The sequence below is a fragment of the Pteropus alecto genome, unplaced genomic scaffold (assembly GCF_000325575.1).
Source record: "Pteropus alecto unplaced genomic scaffold, ASM32557v1 scaffold185, whole genome shotgun sequence".
Classification (NCBI taxonomy): domain Eukaryota; kingdom Metazoa; phylum Chordata; class Mammalia; order Chiroptera; family Pteropodidae; genus Pteropus; species Pteropus alecto.
This window is the reverse complement of record NW_006438088.1, coordinates 3,633,650-3,652,140: the sequence shown is the minus strand read 5'-3', so window position 1 is coordinate 3,652,140 and position 18,491 is coordinate 3,633,650. Positions and strand designations below refer to the sequence as shown.

At 38.7% G+C, this 18,491-nt stretch overlaps 1 non-coding gene across 1 annotated transcript; it reads left to right on the top strand.

The window, feature by feature from the left end:
• The first annotated feature begins 17,015 nt into the window (after positions 1–17,015).
• LOC112482631 lies at positions 17,016–17,134 on the top strand. The gene has a single exon (XR_003047371.1). It is a non-coding gene; the product is annotated as a 5S ribosomal RNA (ribosomal RNA).
• The last annotated feature ends 1,357 nt before the right edge of the window (positions 17,135–18,491 follow it).

Sequence of the window (18,491 nt, the reverse complement as noted above, 5' to 3'; positions counted from 1 at the left end):
TCCAAAAACTAAAACAAGAACTTCACTAGATGTGCTCAAGAGCAGATTTGATATAGCAAAAGAAACTTGGAGTTGGATAAATCTTAAAAATGAGAGAAAAAATGAAGAAAAATGAACAGGGTCTTGGAGTCCTATGGGATAATGTCAGTTTATCAATATATGTGTAATGGGTCTCCCAGAAGGAGAGGAAGAGGCAAAAGGGAAGAACACATGTCTGAAGAAATAATGGCTGGGAAGTTTCCAACTTTGATGAAAACATTAATTTACAAATTTAACAAGCCCAACAGATACCAAGGAAGATAAATACAAAAGACCTACTTCTAGACCATCAAAGTGAAACTGATGAAAGACAGAAACAAAGAGAAAATACTGAAAGCAGCGAGAAAAAATTGACTCATTACACGTGGGGAATATCAACACAATGAAAGGTTTACTTCTCATCTAAAACAATGGAGTCCAGAAGACAGTGGAATGATACGCTGAAGATGCTGAAAGACAAAAGTAACTGTCCGCCAAGAATTTTAAATCCAATGAAACTCTCTTTCAAAAGTGAAGGTGAAATAAGATATTCCCACATAAACAGCAACTAGGTTAATTTGTTGCTGGCAGACCTGCCTTACTAGAAATACTAAGGGAATGCCTTCAGGCTAAAAGGAAATAACATCAGATGGTGACTTGAATTCACAGGAAGAAATGAAATAAATATGTGAGTATATATAAGATCGTGTGTGTGTGTTTACTTTTTATTCCTCTCTTCTATAAGGATGCTGGCCTATCAGATGAGGTGTCAATCAGAGAAAAGCTTGGACAGAAACTCAGGGGGAATCAGGAATAGTTAGCAGTGGGAGAGGATTCTCCGTATGATAGTAATTGCAGTCAAAGGGGCCTAGAAGAGGAATCTGTGAAGAAGACACAAAAGTGTCCTTGAGAAAAGAATAAACTTTAAATACTTGCCAGTTTGACAGAGCATTAAGCAAATTTAAATAAGGATAGTCAAGTAAGAACTTTCTAATTCCTTTTACTTCCTCCACCTGGCTCTGCTTCCATTCTGGCAAGAGTTGAAATGGCAGTTAGTGGGGAGGAAAAGGGAAGAAGCCAGTCATACATCTTCCCAAATGGTGAGCAGTCCACCTATAACTAGCCCTAACTTGAAGTGAGGTGGGAGATAAGCCTGATCTTTCAATGAGAATTGAATTGTGGATTAATATTGAACTGGACATCTTTGATTACTGAATTGACTGTGAATTAAAGAATCTGCAGAATTTTCCACTATCTCAGAGAGGCCAGAAGGCTTGAGAGTCTGCTTTCCCCTTGCCCCTACCCAACACATTTAGAGGATAAGTGGGAGCCAAAAGTCATGTTCATTTTATGAATTTATTCCGTCCTTCTCGCGTGTTATGTATCCAGTACACTTGCTTGTTCTTCACTGTCATTGAGATTTCTAGTCCCTCAATCCTTTCATTTTTTTTCCTCCCTGTTCATTCTTCTTATGATTTAACATTCTTATCTATGAAGAGCAGACCTCAAAATTTGTTACTTCAACCAGATTCTTTATATGTTTAATGATAATCTCTGTTTTTCCATTACACAAATCTTGCAATCGATTCAATCTTTAGAGAAAATCACACACGAGTTCTTGGTACCAGGATCATTTAATGGTCTCTACCCTCAGATGGACCATTTACATTCTTCATGAAGACTTTTGTTTGCCTCTGGTCAATTTCCCTTCCTATTCACCCCATGGTTATCACAGATTTTAACTACTCTGTTCAAGATCCTTATTTCACACCTCTCTTTTTCCATCTTAGATGGAGGAGCTGCCATCTGCGTCCCAAAGATAATTGAAGTCGAAGTGGGATAAACTTCATGCTCACTCACGTCTTCACTTTTTCCCTTATAACCTTAGAAAAAGAAGCTTCTATTTACAGCTGATATTGAGCTCATTCATCCTCTCCCATTTCTTCTATACTTACCCCTCTTCTATATTTTTAAACTTGTCCTCTTCACTGGCTTCTCAACACCTTGTGAACATGCTAAAGCTGTTCTCACTTTAAAATTAATCTCTCTGTCAGCCCTTTGCATTCCTTCATTTAAAGCCCTACCTATATCAAGGTACTCCTTTACAACTAAGAATATTGAAAAAGTAGTCTCTATTTTTATCTTAATTTTTTTCAGAGCCTATTCACTCTGCCCATCGAAGTAGATGCTTACGTCTTCTATTTGACAAATAAAATGCCACTTTCTCGTCAGCCTTGTGAGGTTCGATGCTGTTGATAACCCCCTGCTGCTGTATAACCTCTCTCCTCCCATGACTTCTAGGACACTACTCTTCCCCCTGGCTATCTTCCTTCCTCCCTGATGCTTCGTTCTCTCTGCCATCACTTCTATATTTCTAACAGTTCTGCTCTGAGATTTCGATTTTTTCACTCTAAATTTTTCCTTAAATTATGGCATCTACTCTCACAATTTTAACTGTAGACTCATGAGAGCCTGGGTCCCTGGACCAGATCTCTGTGTATTCAAGACTTTGGGCATCTTCATTTGGATTTCCATTCTCCAAGTGCCACAAATTTAGTGTGTCTAACACTCATCTTATTATCTCATTCCAGCACATGTCTGGCCTACTTTGGTGAATGGCACCGCCTATCACTCTGCTATTCAAGGCAGACACCTGAGATGAATTCCCACCTATTCTTTTTACTTTTCTCTATCTACCCATATTCCATTGATATCTAGCCCATACTTTTCAACCTCTTCTGTTAAAATCTCAGTCTAGACCCTCAAAACTCTCATGGACTATCGCTATACTCTCTTAGTTTCAACTCTGCCAGGCTAAATGTTTTAAAATGTACTTTCTGGCTTAAATGTCTTTAATCCCTAAAGCTTTCAAGTTAAAGCCTAAATTTCTTATCCGGCTATGAAGTCTTTCAAGATATAGTCTCTGCCTCTCTCCCAAAGGTACTCTGTTCCCTACCTCCTGACCACATTTCTTCCTCCACCTCCCCAACACTACTCAGCTCTTTTTATCTTCACTAAATTATTTGTTCTTATTCAAATCTACTTCATGCTTTATGCTTCTGACGCTTTGTGCATGCTATCCCCACTGCCTTTTCTCTACTCGCTACTCACCTTTCAAGTCACAGAACTTTCTCTTCTCCTGTAGCGGAATTGATTCTCCCTTATTTCCGCCCTCATTCTCTTCTGTGAAGATACTGTTGTGTCGACTTGGGATTCGGTTGAGTTTTCTGTAAGGTTCGGGGGGGTAGAACCTCCTTTTGTTTATTATCGTATATACAACACAGAGTACAGTACCTGGTACACAGTAGGTACATACTCAATAAACGTTTCTTCAGCATAATTGAGTTAATAGTAATACGTTGCTTTGCATCTAGATCTAGCACACTCTTCTTACCAGCCTTATTCTCTCTGGTTCTATAGGGGAGGACTGACATGTCACACCTAGTCTCCTACTTCCATCTCTTGAGCAACCTGAGGGAGGAGCCAGGCTGCAGGTGGGTTACTAACCTGACTCTCATCTGGGTCTTTGTGCTGAGACCCTCCAGTGAGCACCAAGCCAGTCAATTCAATTAGGAGGTAACATCCTGTGATTGTTTTTCCTATTTAACTATTTTAAAAATAAATAAGAATTTTGGAACAATGCCCTATAATTCCAGCCAATATTCTAATGTTTGGCACAGTGCAGATCATCTAAGTTTCTAAACTAATCGGGAGACATAACTGAATGGTTAATATTGTGTGTTCATTTTTTCAGAGAAACAAAAGCATGTAAAGTTCAATGACTTGCTAAAAATATTTTCTAAGTTTTTGGTGAATTAGAAAGAAATGCTTTCTCCTCTTATATCCAGTTCTGGGCCCCTTCTCATGTCCTTTTTAAGGAAACTAGAAAACGAAATTGGGTGTTATAGAAATGTTATTTTGAAATTGCTACTATTTTAGATTATTATTATTATTTTATTGACTTTACTCTTTTATAATCAAGTCTATCAAAGGATATTGGCTGACCACCCTTTACATAGGACATGGTGCTACATTCGAGACTTACAACCACCTAGAGCTGGTTTTAAATCTTACCCTGTCACTTAACAGCTGTCTGATCTTGGACCAATTACTAAACCCACTTAAGTCCAAGTTTCTCAGCTGTAGAATGCATTTGGAGGGAGTATAAAAAGAGACGCTCGATTCTGACCATTCAGATTTGTTTTTTAACTGGACACGTGCACAGTAATCTATAGACCAACAGTGCCACAGCATAAAGAAGTTTCTAGACTGCAGCTCCACATGGAGTAGCTAGAGAGTAAGAAAAGGATTGGTCAGAATGGTGAGCAAGGCCTCACTCAAAGGTCAGCTGAAACCCAAAATGTGTAACTTGTGGATAAAAAGCCATTGATTAAAAAACAAACAAACAGAAAACAAAACTTGAAGTTTCTTCTTGGCTCAGTGATGGTAGAAGTTTCCCCCTTTAAATTCTTCCCATCCTCACTTGTTTGTCTCCATTGCCTCTCTCTCTGGTGGCTGTCCTCCTATAACCCATGCCTTTTATCTGGTGCATATTTTTCATAAATACTAACTTGTCATGCAGGCTTATTTTCTACGTGCTCCTTCTTTAGAAACTGGAAATCTCATTGGTCTGGTTGACAAAGCCACGGTCCAAAGCCTTAGAATTCTAGAGGTTTAATTCTGAGACAGAAAATCTCTGTCTGACTCATAGAGAAAGCCATTTATTTTTATTTTGTTCTATCTTACTGACTTTGTAGATTTGACGTAAATATAACCTAAACAAGGGATGTCAGATACTCTATTTAAGTATTGACAATTCAGGACAGTTTATGTGTTTAACACATATTAATAAAACACCCTTGTCAAGGTGAAGTCTCTTCCATTCGGTCATTCCTTTCTTGCTTGTCTCACCGTGACTTTGAAAACGATCAAGAGAAACACATTCTATAACCACAACAAATGTTGGTGAGGTGGGGCTGCTTAGCGAAGACTACCAGAAAGACTCAATTCTTGAAACAAATATTTCCATTTATTTGTGGCCTGGTTGGGGTATACCAAAACCCTGTGCTGTTTCTTCTTAGCAGCAGGAAAAACCAGGTAAGTGGAAGGGGTGGACCAGAGCACTGATCCCTCTGTTAGCCCAGCAAGGATAAGTCAAGAGGAAACATCACTCTTCCTTACCTTGTAGAACTGACTGTTGAGAGGCATGAATTCTCAGCAAACAGAAAGGTTCTAACTGCTACCGTCTTCCAGCATTTGAAATAAGCAAGTTGGTATCTTGAGATAATCTTTGGGAGAAAGTGCAATAATAAAACTGTCAACTTGATGTCAAATGATTGTTTTGCCATCTGGATTATGGTATGAAAAACTTGTGAGACCCCAGTTGGTGACGATTTTCAGGAATGTGTCTCTTTAGTTGCCTAATAACTTCTTACGGGCTTGGGTTATAGAAATATTTGGGTGGGATTTTGAAATATTTTTGGAGAAGATTATGTGAAAGGCTTTAACGATGGCTAATTATGACATGATAATCTTAGGTAAATGATTTGGAGTGATGTGCCATAAAATTCAGGAACATAGAAATAATAAAGCAAAAATCATGGGATTTAGAGAAAAAAACGGTGAAGGAATGATTTACTTAGAAATAAATTATGGGAAATGAGAGAAAAATCCTCTAGAATGCAAGGATAAGGTGACCTGACAGGCCCAAGGACGAGCAAAAGAAGAAAACATTGATTGAAGTAGTTGCTGGCGAGCTGTGGGACATTTTTCAAGTACATTTACTATGTGATCCAATGCCATTGCAAATACAAAGGACACAGATATGTCTGTGAATCATTCATGAAAAGACTTTAAAATGTCCTCTTTAATTAGTGGTGATAACCGACTGGCCAGTTGAGGGGCCTCAGTGGACTGGATTAGATTAAGTCCACCAGGGAGAGTGTTCGGTGACCCAGCACATGAGAGAATGTCCTCCCATCTTGTCAGAACTGCAGTGAGAGTAAACTTGATGTCTGAGCTAGTGAGAAAAAAACACCCTTTCAACTTTGGGAAAAGACTTTTTAAGAGTGGGGATAATTGAAGCAATGTGCTTTCTAGGAGAATTAAACATAAATAAAGTTGTTATATGAAAGAGAAAGAATTTTAAAAAATGAGCCAGAGACTGTGCTTTTCTAGGGAGTAGAATAAGCCACGGTGTTTTCCAAATCCTGTATTTTCTCCCAGGATTCCAGGCCCCACGCAAAGGATTTCTAGTCCCAAATTATCGATATCTGCATTGTGCCTCTATCCTTTGGCCCATCTCTGAATTACACGCAGGGCAATAATATCACTATGGACTGGCAGAGTGCCTGGTAACCCAAAAGGACAATCAAATTGTGAGAAGTGAATTGCCATATAGACACTTACACTGAAGTCTCACAATTTCCACAGTCTTTGTCTGTCTCTGTCTGTCTGCCTTTTTATTGTCTCTCTCTTTCTCTATTGCCTTTGTGGCCAAACTCAAACTCCCCAAACTTGTACCTTCCCAACTGAAGGGGTCAAAGGATCTAATAGATGATCATGCTATTGAGGGCAGAACCCTTAGACGCCTCCTGCACTGAGCCTGTGACTATGTATCCAGAATATACACATCATAATGGCCTGGGGATATCAGCAACCTTTTAATTGTTGTATTTTATAATTTTATTTTATTATTTGTTGACATGAAATAGTATCTAGACCAGACTGACAAACAGAATGACTGAAAAATATTTAGCCATTTCTCACTACTTTCACAGCAATCACTCTGGTCTAAGTCGCCATCCATTCTTGTCAGATTATTTTAATGGTCTCTAATTGGTTCTTACCCTTTCCCTTTGCCTCCTTTTAGTCTATTCTCCACAAGTGGCAGATTTTAATACAATCCTGATCATGTCACTCCTTTGCACAAGAGCCTAAAATGACTATTTCAATTCCCAATAAAATCCAAAGATCTTACAATGGCCTTTAAGAGCCTGGATAATCTGGCTTTTCGCTAAATTTGTCTTCAAATCCTACTACTCTATTCAATGTTCACTCCTCTTGAGCCACAATGGCCTTTACACTGTTGTTCAAATATGCCAGGCCTCGCATTCGCTGTTACCCCTGCTTTCATGGTCAGTTCATTCATTTCCTTCAGGCCTGTTTCACCTACTAGAATCTAAATTCCGTGAAGGCAAGGATTTTTTACAATATCACCAGAGCTTATTAGAATATGATTTGGTGCTTAGTGGATCAGTGAGTGCTTTGTCCATAGTGTTCTCCTTCTTAGGATGCAATTATCTTCCTTCTGTCTGCATTCTTAGGGACACTTCACCACTGCTCCCATTGACTGAAAGGTGCTCTCCTTTCCAAAGCTTATGCAGGAATGAAATCTTTGAAGTTACAGAGCCCTGGGAAAATTATCATACTGCAATCTTACTTTTGACATGAGAATAAAGATTGCCATACCAAAGGGGCTCATATATACCTTAAAAAAATAAATTAAAGACAACTTTTGTTATCGAGTTTCTTGAGCATCTTGACTGGACTTACCTTGAACTGCTAGTGTAGGGGACTAAACTAGACACAGGTCTTTACATGAAGGTAGTGTATTTTTCTATGATTGCTCTGTGAAAGACACTGTTAAGAATCTGAATAACCAAGTGACAAATTGGGAGACCTTTGTTCTCAGGTGTTCTGAAAGGTGTGCTGTTTAGTTCTAAATGGAATCCAACAGGCTCATATCTGGGCAAAACAGATTGGGAGCCACATATCTGAGACTGTGGACTGAGCATGGGGAAAGTTACCACCTGAAATGGGCCAAGACTTTTGTTATCCTACTGAATCTGGAAGTAGAGATGAAAGAGGATGCTGGGGTCAATGGAAGGAAAAGATCATCTCCTTCCTCAGGCAGTATATTACAGAGCGCAACGTGATCTTCCCAGACACATTTCTTACTTAATGCTAGAATCAAACACCAATCTCCAGCCTTTGAGGTCAGAAGAAATCAGTACTCTTACATTGGGATATAAACCAAAGATCAGTTGCATTTTTGGCACAAATATTAAATCAGAGAAATATAGTTTCTTTGATGATACATTGGTGCCTGAGTTTTGAGAGAATGCTATTTGCAAGATGGGCTATAACCTGAGTTACAGAATAGACCATTAAAACCTCCAAGGAGGATTTTATTATAGCTGCAGTGCTGGTCAATGTCAATGAAGGGGCAAGTAAGATTTTCGTTGTCTTTGAGAAACGGAGCTGTGCCCAGCTATGATTCTGTATGTGGTCAGAGATGTATCCGTTTAGAAATTGTTTTCCTAACAATGGAGATGGGTTGCCCTGTGATAAGCACCCACATCAGCCCAATCTATCCTTGTAGGCAATTAGCCTGCATTTTATGCCCAGCGAGAAGACTTGTTTGTTTTTTCTAATCACTGAGGACAAACCTCAGACTGAACACAGAGCAATCTTCTAAAATATTAAAATCTGGTCATTTAATTTTTCTTGTTTAAAAATTTCAAAGCTTCCTAGTACCCTTAAAGTCATGTCCAACATTTTAAAAGAGCCTCCAAGGTCATAACAAGTTTGCCTTGGGTCCATCACCACACTTTGCTCACAGTGTTACAGACACAGTGACCTTCTCAATGGTCCTTGAATTGCACAAGCCACTCATCCCTCCTTCTGGAGTCACCCCTGACCTGGAACACCCATTTCTCCACACTCACAGGATCGGTTTCCATTCCTTCTTTAGGTCTTAGGTTAAATGTCACTCTGAGAGGGAACTTCTTGCCTGATGTCTCCAAAGGTAGAGTGCCTAAGATTTTGTGCCTTGTACATTTTTATAACCATCATTATAGTTGTAATTATTCGGCTCTCTCTTTCTTTATTAGGATTCAAAATTTATGAGGTTAGGAGCTGTTTTTGACCCAGATCCTGCTCTAGCTTCACTTCCTTGCTCAGGGTCTGGCACAAAGTAGGTAGTCAAGAAATAGTTTCTGAAGACTATGCTGGGATTGTTGTGTAATGAAACAGCATTGCTGGAAGATTCTTTTAAGGCACATATTTTAAGCTCAACAAAAGAAACTTACTTTTATTTATTTATTTTTTTTAATGTAAAAGGCAACAGCAGAACTCTTGCAGAAATAAAACTGCAAGCAGAATTCAGTTCTCATGCTTCAGAGAGTAAACCGATCACCATTTCAGGGTGAGACGAAAGATGTTTTCCTCCTGCCTCACCAATCAGGGTATTTCACTTGGCAGACTTCTTTATGAATTCACTTTTCTTCCTCTGAATGATCTTGGATGAGGCCTGGCACATTTCTCAGTGACACTACAAAGGACAGAGTATCAGAATAATCACCAAATAGGGCTGTGTTGTGTCTAAAATGCAGTGTGATAGGCAAATGTCCAAATCATACCACTTTCTCAAAGTAGGTTTGGGCCTGCTACGTGTGAGACTGGAGCATGCTGTGGCAAGGCTGATCCATTTAGGTTCGTGCCCAGTGCTATAGTGGCTAAGCCTTTCAGAGTTCTGAGTGGAAGTTCTTCTGTTCCTAAATTCAATAAAGGCAGAACTATTCCAACTCCTGAAGGAGAGGGTCTCAAGAACCTTAGCCCACTGCTCAGAGATTCAAGGCTTCTCTTTGTGAAGAGTAAGAGAACATTCTTCCCATCTTAGAATTCAGGACCTCAGCGATGTTTGTGATGAGCTCTTCTGAGACTTGAGTTTGAGTGAAGTGACATGATACAGGTTATGATATTTTCATATGCTTTTAAATATACAAACTACTAGTGTTTGTTAATAAGTTAACATTAGAGGTCTTTCTAATGCGAACATTCACCTTATTCAATAAATTCAATGAAGATAATCCATCTTTCCCTTGAACGTTGGGGATTTTCCCATGCCTTCATTTTATAATCATTAGCTTTTATTTTCTAGAATTATAATTGCAAATACTAAAGCTGTGAAAGATAGGAAGAAATGTTTACAGACTCAAGGACATAATCTGAAATTTTCATTTCTTGGCTCCTTAATTACCAATATGACTTTATTTCCTCTTGTTTCTTCTCTCTAAAATTAAATACCAAGAAAATTCCAACTGAGCAAGTCATCAATTTGAGGAGTTCCATTTTTTGAAATACTTCTCTTATATTTTTTAAATTTTAAAATTTTGAATTAAAGTTGAATTACAATATTATATTAGTTTCACGTATACAACCTAGTAATTAGACATTTATATAGCTAATGAAGTGATTATCCTGATAAGTCTGGTACCTATCTGACACTATACATAGTCATTACAATATTATTGACTGTATTTTGTATACTGTACTTTACATCCCTGTGACTATTTTCATTACTGGCAATTAAAGAGATATAACAAATAGTAAATCTTTAACTATGTACCCTACAATATTCCACAGTATTCTACAGAGTATTTATTTGGTCTGAACTTAGATAGGAAGAAACACCTCCAAACTCCATTCACCTGATTTTTTTGATGTCTAAGAGTTAAGAGTTTGTATATACTTTGAGAGGGAAATTGTAAATAGATTTGTGTTTGTGTGTATGTGGTAGTGATCCTCTCATCCTCAACAACGCCCTATGGAAGAATAACTTCTATTTTATTAATACTTTACTTTTGTTGACTGCCTACTCTGAACTGTACTTCTAGAAAGATAAAACTGTTCTGTTGTAGCCAGTAACTAAGACATTGCAAGCAGAAAGCAAGTTACGATGGAAAAGAAAAAGGGAGACTGAAATGGCTTTCTCTATTTCCTAATTGGCAAAAGGATATTTGTTTGGAGGAGACATATGCATAAATGATGACATCGCAAAACATGAACATTCCATAAATAAGGAAGCTAACCTTGTGGGCCTACTATATGCCTGATATCTCTCTCTCTCTCTCTCTCTCTCTCTCTCTCTCTCTCTCACACACACACACACACACACACACACTTCATTTAATCTTCCCAGTTGACTTGTGAGGTAATTTTTGTTATCTACATTTCACAGATGTTAGGTTGCTTGCCACAGTACACTCATCATGAATAGGGAATTCAAACCAAGTGTCTCTTACTCCAATTTTTATGATCTTCCTATTATACTCATGAAATGTCGCATACAAATAATTAGATTTTGAGCATATTCGGGAGTGAAACACCTAGGAAAAATGCCTGTCTAGATCTTGATCTTAAGTGAAGAAAAAATATAATCTCCTTCTGATAATTCATAATAACAAGCTTGCCCACAGACAGGTTTGAAAATGTCAAAGCAAAATTTTTATTTAAAATAGTTTCAGATTTGATCCCCAGGCCAAAAACAAAACAAAACAAAAAATCACAAAATCTACAAGGAAGCAAGTCACCATGAATAAGAACAAAGGCAATCTACAGTCAGTTGAATCAGACCCGTAAAACTTCAGGTGTTATAATTATGAGACTGAGAATATAAAGTAAGTATATTTAGCATGATTTAAGATTTAAAAGAAACTCTTAAAAACATGAGCAAAGATCAAAGAACTACAAAAATGACTAAAAATTTTGTCAAAAACTCCTGAAATTTCTAGAAATGAAAAGCAATTGAAATTAAAGAATCGGTGGGTCTAAATAGAAGTTTAGAAACAGCTAAAGAAAGAATCAAGAAAATAAAATTGGTTTTAAAGAAATTTTCCATAATTTAACCCAGAGAGAAAAAGAAAGCAGTTAATAAATTTGGAGCATAGAGTGAGAACTTCCAATATATATCCAATCCCAGAAGGAGATAATATATTGACATGGGGTAGAAGAAATATTTGAAGAGATGAGAACTTAGAATTTTAAGGATTATTAAAAGACATCAAACTTCAGATGGTTACCAGATGGAGGGGGGTTGGAGAGCTGAGTGAAAAAGGTAAAGGGATTAAGAAGTACAAACTTAGTAGTTACAAAATAGTCGTGGAAATGTGAAGTACAACACAGGGAATGTAGTCAATATTATAATAACCATGTATGGTGGCAGGTACTAGACTAATTGGAAGGATCATTTCAAAAATTATATAAATGTCTAAACACTATGCTGTACACCTGTAACTAATACAAAATAATATTGAATGTCAACTGTAATTAAAAAAAAAAGACATCAAACTTCAAATCCATAATTACCAGCAGGGCAAATAAAAAAAGACACATTATAGTGGAGAACACTGATGATGATGAGTAGATCTCAAACACATGAGGAGAGGAAAGATTTATCACCTCAAAGGAAAAGCAATTAGGGGATTAATGTCTCAACAGCAACAAAAAGGTAAAAAACAAGTGGAATATTATGTTCAATATACTAAGAAAAAAAACCCTTGAACTTAGAAGTTTTAAAATTCTAAAAATCAGAATTCTACACACAAAGAAAATGCCTTTCAGTAATGAGGAAAATATGCAGACATTTTCAGTCAAGTTAAAAATTGAAAGAGTTTATAAAAGTAGACATTCACTGAGAGAGATTCTAAAGGATGTGTGTTAGGTAGAAAGAAAATAATCCCAGACTAAAGGTCTGAAATCTACACATGAATAACAAGGGGAAAAAGTGGCAAATATGGGATGAATCTAACAAACTTTTTTCGTAAAACGATAATTTCTAATTTGTGGGGTTATAAAACAGGATGAGACTAAAATATCAGATAAAACCAAAATATAAGTTGAGAGGAGATGACTAGAGTTAAAATGTTAAAAGAAACTTGTATTCTTTAGGAAATGGAAAAAGTTTGACCTTAAATTTAGTGAGAACGCATGCTAAAATACCAGGGGTGGGGGTGGGGGTGCATAATTTGCCAACTAGTGGGACAACAAGGAGTGAGAAATGAAAACAATAATTGATTTGAAAGAACCAAAGATTGAGACAAATAGAAAGTATAAATAAGCTGATAGAAATAAATTTAAATGTGTCTGTGATCACAAAACAATTAAATGGACCAAACTCTCCAGTTAAACAATAACAATTGTCCTACTGGGCGCAAAAGCAAAGACAGCTATTTGTAATTTATAAGAGAAATCACTAAATCATAAGCATAGAACTATCGGGTGATACTGGCAATATCTGGAGACACTTTTGATTGTCACTCCTGGGGAAGAGAGTGCTACTGGTATCTAGAAGCCAGGGATGCTATAGGACCATCCCCATAACAAGAATGATTCAGCCCAAAATGTCAATAATGCTGAGGTTTAGAAACTCTGGGATAGAGAAAGATGAAAAGTAAAATAACTTAAAAAGATGTTCCAGATATATCCATCATAATTGGTTTGTGGCGTCAAACAACCCCAGTGGCTTAAAACAAAACATATATTTCTCACTCATTTTCTTTGTGAGTCACTGAGGCTCAGCTCTATGTCTTCTGCCGTCAAATCCAGGGTGACAAAGCAGCCATAGTGGGAGCAGGAGCGTCTCACACTGGCAATTGCCTGCTCCTTAAAAACGAAGCATTTCATTTCCACCTGCAGATCATGTGTTGGGACTTGTCCCCAAACCCTATCAAACCACAAGGGGTCCAGGAAGTGCAGTTCTAATCTGTGCCCAGAAGGGGGAAGGGCGAGAGAATTTGGCATATTGGAGAAATGACTACACATTAAGCAAATATTACCCTAAGAAGGCTACTGTAGCTACATTAGCATCAAATAAATAAGACTTTGAGATAAAATTATTACTAGAGATAGAATCCCTTCATAATGTTAAAATATTCAATTTACTCAAAGCCATGACAATTCTCAACTTGTATTCATCCAATAACACAGCCTCAAAACAAAGAGCGCAAAATTTCACAAAGCTATGAGAAGAAAAAGAAGAATCCACCAGCAGAGCTTCTGAGAAGGGGTTTATCTAGTGCAAACAAAATTTTCAGGTTCTGAAGTAAAAGTAGTCCAGGTACAAATCAACACAGGTTGTGCCCTGGACCTCCTTTAGGACCACTGGGCATCTTAATTTGGGTGGGCTTCCTACCCCTCTCAGGAGACCTGCCGTCTCTTATGATAGAATGTTAAAATGTAAGATCACTTTATTCCCCTGCTCAAAACTTTCTATGACTTCCTATATCATTCAGAGCAAAAGGGAATCTCTTTACAACGACCTTCAGGGCCCTACACAATCTGACATCCCCCATTTATCTTTCTGACCTCATCTATTACTCTGCCCCTAGCTCATTTCACACCAGTCAAGCAGGCCTCTGCTCTTCTTGAAAACGCCAGTTATACAGTGTTATAGACTCAACTGTGCCTGCTGCCCAATCCAAATGTTGAAGGCCTAACCCCCTCAGTATGTGCTTGTATTTGGAGATGATAAAGTTAAAATGAGGCCATTGGGAGGGGGGGAGCTAATCCATTCTTATGGGTGTCCTTATAAGAGGAGTTTAGGACACAGACACAAGGGGCATAGGTACACAGGGGAGCAACCATGTAAACGGGTTTATCTAGTGAAACCCCCTTCAGTGTAAAGAGCAGCAAGAAGGGAACCATTTGCAAGCCAAAGAGAGAGGCCGCAGGCAAAACCAACCCTGCTGACACCTAGATCTTGGACTTGGAGCCTCCAGAACTGTGAGAAAACAAGTTTCTGTTGTTTAAGCCGCCCACCCAGCCTATGGTGTTTCTTACTGGTAGCCCTAGCAGACAGAATCATTTGCACCTGTGTTCTCTCTGCCCAGAATACTCTTTCCTCGAATGCACACAGATCTCATTTCCTTACTAATTTCAGGAAGGTCTTTACACAAATATCATCTGCTCAGTGGGACCTTTCCTGGCCCCCTACGTAGAAGTGAAGCCTCCCGCTCCCAGCATTTTCTACCTCCCTTCCCTGCTTCATTCTCTTCTTAGCACTTCTCAACCCCTACCACTCGTCTGTCATACTTATTTCCTTATTCTCTGTGTCTCGTCACTAAAATGTACGCTCCAGGAGGGGAAGATTTGTGCATTTCATTCTTCGCTTTATTATTCTCTGAGCCAGGGTAATGCTTATCACAAGGTAGGCATGCAAGAAATATTTATCAAATGCATTTTAAGAAATTTCTCCCAGTAATCCAAATATTAAGGGTTTAATTTACTGGTTGTTAAAGGAGAGGGCAGGCATTCCCTCCCGAGGAAACCAAGTTTATTGGCCGGGCCTGCTGAGGTACGTGGGCTCATGGCCAGCAAGTACAGGGCTCACCCGTAACCTCACCCAGAAAGCAAAGCAAATTTGCCATTCACAGAACTTCTCTGAGAGTTCAAAATTACAGTAAAAAATTCTAGCAGTTGGAAAATTTTTTTTTTTCCTTTATCCAGGATGATATTAGTGAAAGTAAAATTTTCTCTTTTAATGGGCAGTTTTTTTATTCCATTCCTTTTTTTTTTTTAGAAAAAGTAGAACTTCCATTGTTTAGTTCAGAGAATAGAACTTCAATAATAGCCTGCACTGTGAGGGAGAAGAGTGTCCTGCCTGACGTGTGTGTGTGTGTGTGTGTGTGTGTGTGTAGTTGCACTTAGTTGAATTTTAAGGTCATACGGAAATATTTTAACATGAAGAAAGTAGACTTTATTTGCCCTTCTGACTCTCCTAATTTTCATTTCCCTCTATAACAAATGGATTTCTTGTCCTTGGGCAGTCTCCACTGATTTGAATTTAAAGTCTATATTTCCTTTCATTCTGCATTCATCCATGACCCAGTAATTCAGCTGTGCATAAAATATATTACTTTAAACAAGTAAACAAAATCAAAGTATTTTCAGGTGACTTGACTTTTTCCAGTAAGGTGAAATGCGCCCAGAGGCAGTCTGAACACGTCATGGAAATTGAGAAGTCCTGGGTCTTTATTTGAGTCAGAATTGGTTTGAATCCCATGTGTCTGCTTCCAAACTACGGTGGTCCAACCATGTAGTCTCTTTACATTCTCGTTTTTCCTTATTTCGGAATTTCATTTTCATAAGCTTAGATGAGATAACGCATGCAGAGTATTTTGACCAGTGTTGGACACACATAGGAAATGTGTGATAAATGTTAACTACCGTTAATGTCATTATCTCCTGGCTTGACTCTTGTGTTTTTTTCCTGTGTTTCTCTAAGGTTTCACATTGGCCAGAAGGTTTCTTTGAAAATACAGTAGCACACAAACAATCCATAACCTTAAAAATGCACTCACATATAGAAAGGCCTATGTAAGTAAAAGTCAGATCCCATAATCCCTGGCCCCATTTTTCCTTCCTCATGAGATCTAGGAGGTCAGACTTTAGGGGGATTTAACTGGGCAGTAGAAGATTCCTTATCACTGTAGAGACAAAGGAAGTATCTTTCTGGCAGCCTAGAATGCAAACAAAAGTTTATCAGTAAACCTATTATTCCCTGGAATGTTTCTATTCTTCTATTAGGTTAGGTGTGCAGAATTTTAAGGCCATAAAAATGATTTAGGAACGAAACATTTATTTGGTGATGTATTTGCCTTAATTTTATAGTTGCAGGCTGTGGAGTCATGAGCAGCACAGTATCTCTCTTAGATATTGTTAAGAGGGGCCCCTGCTTGGGGACCCCTGTTTTAGAGGGTCTTTCTCTGGCCCTCTGGCCAATCTCTCCACCAAATAAGGAATTTTGGAGGCCAAGAGGGTGTGCCCACCTGGAGTCCCTACCCTCCTTTCTAGACTACATATCCGTACCTGGAACCCCCCAATTCCCTGCTTAAATGGCTTTAAGCCAATCCCCCTAATCTGTCTCCCCTATGCAGACCATGACAGTGTGCACCGCTAGGCCCCCAGACCACGGCCTCGGAGCAATGGTTTTTGAGTGAGAGAATGGGGTGGGGATGTGAATGGAGCTGCATGTGTAGATTGGGGTGTTTACACTTGTGCACAAGGCCCCTCGTCATATAGGATAGGGCCTAGGACAAGACGCAAAGAGGAAACAGGCTGTAAAACAGGGGGCCTGGCTCTCCCAGTGAGGCCAGCTGCCTGTTTCTTTGGTTTATAAAACTTTCATGTTATGTTATGTTATATTGTGTTCTGTTGTCTATGGCCATGCTACCCTGAACAAGCCTGATCCCGTTTGATCTCGGAAGCTAAGCAGGGTTGGGCCTGGTTAGTACTTGGATGGGAGACCACCTAGGAAGACCAGGTGCTGTAGGCATTAAAAAAAAAAAAAATTGTGTTCTGTTATGTTAGGTAGAGTTTTATTTGTATCTTGCTCTGGACCCCACAAATGTTAGATGCAGCCTGTAGCACTGGACATGTTACAAAGAGTCATAGATTACAGAATATCAGAGCTGGGGATAGTCAAGATCAATGCAGCCCAATTACCTCATTTTGCAGAGTAGGAAAATTAGATCATTTAGGGATTGGCAAAATTTATAGCTTTATAGATTCTCTGATGAAAGAGGACAAAAAGACACTGTTCATTTAGAAGATATGATAGTTAAGTATGGCTTCAACTGTGTTCATGATTATGTCTGAAATTTAAGATGTTGGAATTTTATTGTGTTTTATGTACTTAAAGAAGTGGTTAACTTTTCCTGATAAGTGGTGATTGGAGTGCACTGGTGAATCAGAGTTCAAGCCTCACGCTCCTTCAGGCAGCCATGCTTCTTCTAGGAGGTTCTTGCCTAAGCCCTTCAATGGGAAGCAGACCCAAGTGGGTTCTTAAACCTAGGTGACCATACTCTGCTCCACCCGATGCCCTCATCCTGGCCACTCCTGAATGCACCAGGAGTAGATGCCCAACTCAAGGGAGCCCACTTGACTAGCCAAACTTCTGTTAAATGGCTGACAGGATTGTTTTGCCCAACAGGGTTATTAGTGACAAATGAGACTCTCTCTTAGGAAATTAGAATGTAAAATATGGATAGAATTGGGGGTAGGTATCGGGGGCAGAAGGTAAGTGCCACACAGAGAGAAAGCAGCATGGGGACATCATGAAGGAACAGAAGCTGGAAAGGCAGAAGTGATGAGGACAAGGAAGGAAGCCATAGACACCGAGTGAGAAGCTGAGTCCTGGTGGAGCGAGCGGTGAAGACTGCATGAAGGCAAACAGGTCTACAGCCGAGGTGGGGTGGAAACAAAACTTGGTCATTAGCCGTGCTCAGGATCTCAATGACTTACCAGTTCATCATGGTATTTCCAACTTCATGAGGCCTGCCTAAATGAAACTGATTTTCTTTCCAAGATTTCTCACCATTGAGCTTTTCCTGGAGCAAAGAAACATAACACTGATCATGGATAACATTTATCGAGCTCTCTCTTTTTGCCAGAATTGTTTTAAGAGTTTTTCAAAGAATTTCTCTTTAATCCTCAAAACAATTTTTTGAAGTAGGTACTTTCATTAACCCCATTTTAAAAATAAGAAAACCAAGGTAAGAAAGGCTAAATTTGCCCAAGGTCGCATAGTGAGTAAAGAATAGAACTTGGAATTTGAATGTTGGCACTAGTATGATTTAGAGCCCAACCTCTAATCGACCGTGCAATACCACCTCGGCATGGTGGAGATTTGT